The sequence below is a fragment of the Tupaia chinensis genome, unplaced genomic scaffold (genome assembly GCF_000334495.1).
Source record: "Tupaia chinensis unplaced genomic scaffold, TupChi_1.0 Scaffold000067_1, whole genome shotgun sequence".
Lineage (NCBI taxonomy): Eukaryota > Metazoa > Chordata > Mammalia > Scandentia > Tupaiidae > Tupaia > Tupaia belangeri.
The window spans coordinates 1,318,366-1,324,854 of record NW_006159526.1 but is presented as its reverse complement, the minus strand read 5'-3'; the positions used below and the strand labels follow the sequence as shown (position 1 = coordinate 1,324,854).

General features: G+C 54.9%; 1 pseudogene; it reads left to right on the top strand.

Annotated features, from left to right (window-relative positions):
• The window catches only part of LOC114005534 (carcinoembryonic antigen-related cell adhesion molecule 3-like), a 12,153-nt pseudogene extending 10,449 nt beyond the window's left edge, over nucleotides 1-1,704 (top strand).
• Nucleotides 1,705-6,489: the final 4,785 nt, after the last annotated feature.

Below are 6,489 nucleotides of genomic sequence, written 5' to 3'. Positions count from 1 at the left end.
TCCCAGCTCCTGACACAGCAGACCTCTAGCGCTGCCTGAGGGGATCGTAAGTGATCAGTGTGGGGACCTCCTGTGTTCCGTTTAAATCCACTCACCCGGTGAGGGAGGTTTACAGGTGTGGATCTGAGACGTGGTCCTGGCCACGGTCACACTGTATAGAATGGAAGATCCTGGACAGGCCTGGAGAAGCCTCCAGAATAAGCCACTTCAAGCCACTTCCCCTGAAGTGGGAGTCAGGGAGAGCCTGGGCCTGGCTAGGACACCATGTCCAGGAATGTCCTTTATGCCTCTCACCAAGGTGGGTGGATTGAGAGGACGGGCCGTCGTTACACTTCGTCGTGTTCTGGCAAGGGTTAGGGACCCGACACAGGAGGGACCCCGAGTTCATGGGGTGCAGCACGCGAGGCTCCCGGTCCTGCACACAGCTGGCCCTGCTCTCCCTCCCAGGCCCTTGCCCTTCTGCTCAGTCCAACCCTCCATGTTTGACTCCTTCCCTGGGGCCTCTGTCCCTGTCCCAGGTACCTGGGTCAGCATTCTCCTGGGCCCACATCTCCTCCCATTGGTCAGGATAAATGACACTTCTGAGGGCCTCTCCTCAGCCCCCCTCCTGGTCCTGCCCCTCCTACACAGGCTCGATGGGGAAAGAAGGTCTCCTCGACCCTGCTACAAACCAGCACTCTTCACTTGTCTCCTGACCTAACTGCAAAGTTGGAACTTTATCCCTGAGCCCTTCACATTAACCTGACCTTTCCGAGTGCCAATGTCTAGTGTGACCTCAGGGAGCACCAGCCCCCAGTGTCCACCCCCGGTAAGTGCCGTTCAGCCCTGGTGAGGCAGGAGCCCCTAGGCCAGCCCCAGTGTCCATACCTGGAGTCACCCAGGAGCTCCGGACCCTTTCCCTGGGACTTCAAAGAGGCATCCCATGAGCCACTTGGTACAGAGACCCGACAGGCCAGGTCAGCCCTGAGCAGCAGGGTCTGGGTCAGGGGTCTCCTACTCGACCTCACTTGCTTATGTGGCCCCTAACAAGGCTGCAGGGTCTCTCCTCAGAGGTGCTTCCTCCCCCTGGATCCTCAGGAACTGAGGACCTCTTGGACATCCTGGAAGGGAGGCCCAGGTGCCAGTCACACACCACGCTAACTCCTATCTCTGTCCCCAGGCCGTGGTCCCTCTGACAGCTCCTCCTTCCAGGTGAGCCCATCCCCGCCCCACCCCAACCCTTCACAAGGCAGTCCCTGCAGGACAGACCCAGGGCAGGGGGACTGTCACCCCCACTACTACACAGACACCTGGACAGGACAAGGGGAGCCTGATCCTGGCAAACTGACGCTGGGTCGGCCGTTCCCATCTACCAGGTGAGTCTGGGCAGTGACTATCCTGGTCCCACTGGCCAAGGGCAACCTAAGTCAACCCCACCCCACTCTAGGCTGTGCTTTGAGTTTTAGGAAGTAGCAGGAAAAGTAGGAACAGGGGGAGGTGAGCAGGGAGGGTGGAGACTGGGGGTAGACACGCCTTAGCACAACGAGGTTCAGCGACTGAGCACTCCTGGGTCAACCCAGAGTCGGGGACGCTGGACCATGTTCTGAGACACTCACAGAGGGCTGGGCCTCCTCTTTCTTTTTCAGGAATTACTAAACCCTGACAAGAACATTTACTGCCAGATCAACCACAGAGCAGAGGTGGCTTCTTAGCTTCCTCCAGTAACTCTCCTTATGAGCTGAGGGAAGGTCTCCTAAGACCCCAATCAGGAGAGGGCCAGGACATTGAAGCAGAAAATCAGATCTGAGTCCTGAGGAGATCCTGGTCCCTTACGCAGTAGGGACATAAGTGGCATAAGCCAAGGTGCCCTCATGGCTGTGTTCTTCCTAGAGGCTCTGGGCAGATCTTGTCTCCTCCCCTTTCCTGCTTCCACACGGCCTACACCCCAAGCTGCAGCCCTTCCCATCTCCAGAGCCGACAGCACCGCATCCTGGCCTCTTTGTGCTCCGTTCCCACCCAATGCCTCCTCCTCTTCCTCTGGCCCTCCTGCCTCCTCCTTCGCTCATAAGGTCAGGACCTCGTGACTGCACTGGACTCACCCGGGTAGACCACGAGACGCTCCCAATCTCCGGCTCAGTGTTTAATCTGCAAAGTCTCCTTAACTGTGCAACGCATTCTCAGATTGTGGGGATGAGGAACTGAGCTTCACCCAGAGGACCCTTTCTGTCCATTTTATCACCATCGTCTCCGGCAAACCTGTAACCACATGTGCACACCTGGGCAGCGACATCGTCCCTGCGGTGTCACCTGTGATCATATCCCCAGCACCTTCCTGCTCCTGAGACAGAGACAGGGGCCTCCCACAGGCCTGAGTACCTGCCACCTCATCTTTATTGATAATACCTAGTTGCTCCAAGTAGAAGGAAGCCGACTCAATGGAGGGTCACGACTCACAAGCCCATCAAGTGTTCACATCGTCAGCACCGTGGACAGTTTCTCGAGGACCCTCCCTGGGCACAGCAGGGTTTACTGGAAAAGCCTCCAGTTTCTAGTCTGGCTGAGAAAGACACCAGGAGGGAGCAGAGTTGTTACAGAGATAGTCTGCATCCTCTAATGTGCAAAGTGTGAGCGACGGCCGTGGGCACCGCCACTGAGCTCCCTCATGGCGGGATGCTGCCCCAGGATGTGGCCTCAGGGAGGTGAGAGTCTGCTCTGGCTTCGAGTGAGACTCACTGAGCCCGAGACTCAGGCGGCCGTCCCTCTTACCACCCACGGGGAGCTGTTCACGATGGACTTCTGACCCCTCCACATGACCTAGAACCACACCCATTCCCAGCCTGCCTGCACACCAATCCCCGGCTGGGCACCTAGGTATGAGAGCTGAGCGGATTTCCTGTGAAACTCTGCCAGGCCAAGCCCTGTCACCCTCGTCCCCTCTCCCCCATCCCTGTGTCACCCACAGCAGCAACTCTGGTCATGGTCTCAGCCCTGCTCTTCCAGGGACTCAGCCCCAGGCAGTTCAGCATCCCTGCTAGCCCCACTGTCACAACACTCAGGATGCACGGACCCAGGTCTCCTGTGAACTCAGGTTGGACCCCTCACCCTTGGATGCGGGCAGACCAGCCCTCCCGTCCTGCAGCTGAGCAGCCACCGTGGTCCTATCTGCCCTGTGCTCACACCCCACTGTCTCTGTCCTGGTCACCTTCGTCATGTCTCCTGGACACAGTCACAGCTGAAGGGGGTTGAAGTGCTGTCTCCTTCCAACTCAGCACCCGAGCCTGCTCGGCCCCATCTGACGCTCCTCTACCAGGGCCTGTGCAGGGGGCACTGGGACACCTGGGTCCACACCACACACATTTCACAGCAAGGACCCCATCCGCCCTGACATCCTCGTCTAAGGCCCAGGTCTAACGAGACAGCACAAGGGACGCCTGTGGCTCCCACACCTGAGCCTTCAGTGTGCAGGGACGTCCTCACCCCTCTCTTTCCTCTCAAAGGGTCATGGCCACCACAGGCTGCCTCAACCACCAGCCCCTTGCTGCCTCAACCACCAGCCCCTTCCCCAGGCCACGGCCTCAGGTCTAAACTGAGCCTCTACATGGAAGGCCCTGGATGAATAACAGGCACCAGGTAACCCCACCACCCAGGTACCACTTCCAAGTTCACCCCTCCTCATATCTATGATGGAGACAGACACAATAGCATACTTCTTCCACCATCAAGCCCCAAGGTGACTCCCAGTCCACTGCCCAGCTCCCCTCCCTCTACTTGCCATGTCTTCCTACCCCAGCTGCAGCCAGGAGGCCCTCTGTGCTTGCTCCAGGAAGGCAGGTTCCAGCCTCTGCATTATTGTCCAGATGGGCTTCCTTCCTTTCCTTTCCTATGATCCCAACCAAAACATCCTACCCTACAGCAGCTCCCCACAGCCTTCCCCAGCCCTGCACATGGATGACACAGCTCCTCTTAGCATTCCTGCCCTGGATGGGAATCACAGGTCTGAGGGGGCTCCTGTGCTCAGGTCAGGTCACCTGTGGAACCAGATTTCCTGGAAGGAACAGCAAGGACAGCAGCTCAGGGTACCTCAGGGCCATGGCATCTGGTCTACCACAAGGACATGGCCAAGAGCACTCAGGGAAAGCATGAGCGGAGGGTGGTAAGAGGATCCGGGAGGTGGTGTGTGGACAGAGAGATGCACACACTGACTTGCGGGCTTTCCACTCAGAGCTATTCGTTCACGATGAGGATATCGGAGACGGAGGTTCTCATATATTCCTGACGGGACTGCCGGTTAGGGCACACAACCACATGGTCCCATCATGTTGAGGATATCGGAGACGGAGGTTCTCATGTATTCCTGACGGGACTGCCGGTTAGGGCACACAACCACATGGTCCCATCATGTTGGACGAGGACTTACTGGTTCAGTATCCCACTTCACTGACCTGTGAGCTCTGAGGAGGTGGGATTCCCTCCCCTGTCTCTGCTAAAACCCATAATCAGCCCACAGCCTGGCACAGGGGGTTTCGTAAATATGTACGCATTGAATAAACTCCTGGGTCAATACAACCCACAGGAAGGTGCGTATGAGGATGCTCACTGCAGAATGGCTTGTCAGTCCACCAAGTGGAAAACAACCTGAAATGCAGCCTCAGGGTCTGGATAAAGCGTCACAGTGTAGCCGCACCGAGGAATAACAAGGAACCAACAAAAACACAACTGGAACAAATCCGCATGCCCTGATGAACATTTGCTCACTGTGAGCAAATGTTACCAACCGTAATGGAATTCGAGGATGTGGGGTGGTAAAAACCACGAGAGGGACACATGCCAAAGCATCGCCGGAAAATTCACACTAACTGTAAACATTGCTACTTTCTGGAAACAGAACTGGGACAAGAGTGGGGTTAAGGGACCTGACATACACTTGTGTTGTTGGAATTTACCACACACGTGGTTTTCTATATAGTTTTTGAAAAACAGACAAGTCATTTTAAAAGGTCCAGAAAGTGTCTAAATCCTGAGGTCTACGTGCAGGCCCTCCCTTCCAGCCCCCACGCTGCAGAGACCCTTGAATACAGCCCTGTTACTATGCAGGCCTGTCCTGTCCTCCGAACTCCAGTCGAGACTTCAGGGAATAAGACCACAAAAATGTCCAGACTACAGGAAGAAATAGGACACCTCGCCTCCTCACACCCTCTCACTGCTATTCTACTGTTCTAACACCCTCAGGTCAAGGAGACCCTTAGGTCATGGGACAGGGGTGTGGCCGGCCTCAGGAGAACCTGGGATTTGTATCCTGGTCTTCTATCTGGTTCCCAGTACTGCACAGTGATGCCTGACCACCTGTGCCACTATGGCTGGGCCCAGAACACTAATTAGAGCCCTGGTCAGTGCCTGTCCTGACCTAAGAGGTGCATTGAAGCCCTCAAGACCATCAAAAGGTGGGTATGGTGCCACTGTCCGGATTAAACCATCTGTGGCTTCCACTGTGTAAACCACCCCATGACAGGAGTAGCCCAGGGGCTCTGGTCAGCCTTTGGAGTTCTGAACCAAAAAAGCACTAATTTTAGGGAATCAAGTGAGATATTCCCAAAAAACAAATTGGAGTTGAATAACAAACTGCCATGAACCATGCTTCTTTTCTTTGAATTGACCTGTGGAAACCACTGCCTCAAAAGAATAAAAGGAAACCCAACATGAAAAACAAAAATGGGGGAACCAGCAGTTAGCATAATGGCTATGTCGCTGGACTCCCACGTAGTCGACTGCGGTTCACGTCCCGGACCCGGTGGCTTAGAACTCACGCTGGGCGTGTGTGCGTGCGTGCCCAAGATCCCGAGAGGAGAATGGAGGAGAAGGGATTGCAGCGTGACCATCCCCCCTGGGGGATGATTTCTCGCTTTCTGTCTCTATGTCTCTCTCTGTCTGTCTGGCGAGCGCACGCACCCTATAGCAAAAACCTCTCAAAAAAAAAAAATGCAGACCACAGTTGACGCTCATGCTGATGTCAAGACCACCGATGATTATTTGCTTCATTTCTTCTGTGTTAGGTTTACTGAACAATACCATGTTCCGACATGGAAGACCTCTTACGCTCAGCATCAGCAGGTCCACCAAGACTGGAAGAAGATCATTTAAGTCACGGCCTGGGCGGTGCAGACAATGACTTGAAAGAAGTGGTCAGTAAACTGATCCCAGAAAGCATGGGGAAAGACACAGAAGGGCTTACAAATCATCCTCTTCGTGACGTCTTTGTCAGAAAAATAAAAATACTGAAGAAGTCCAACTTTGAAAACTCACGGAGCTTCATGGTGATGATAGTAGTTCTGAAAGAGTGACTGGGAACGAGAGGGGCACTGAAGTTGAATGAGCTGATGGATATGAACCACCCATCCAAGAATCTGTTTAAACTTCAGACTTTTTTGGGGGGGAGTGGGGTGAGGTTTCTGCTATAGGGTACATGCGCTTGCCAGAAAGACACAGTCAGAGAGACAGGAAGCGAGCAATTAC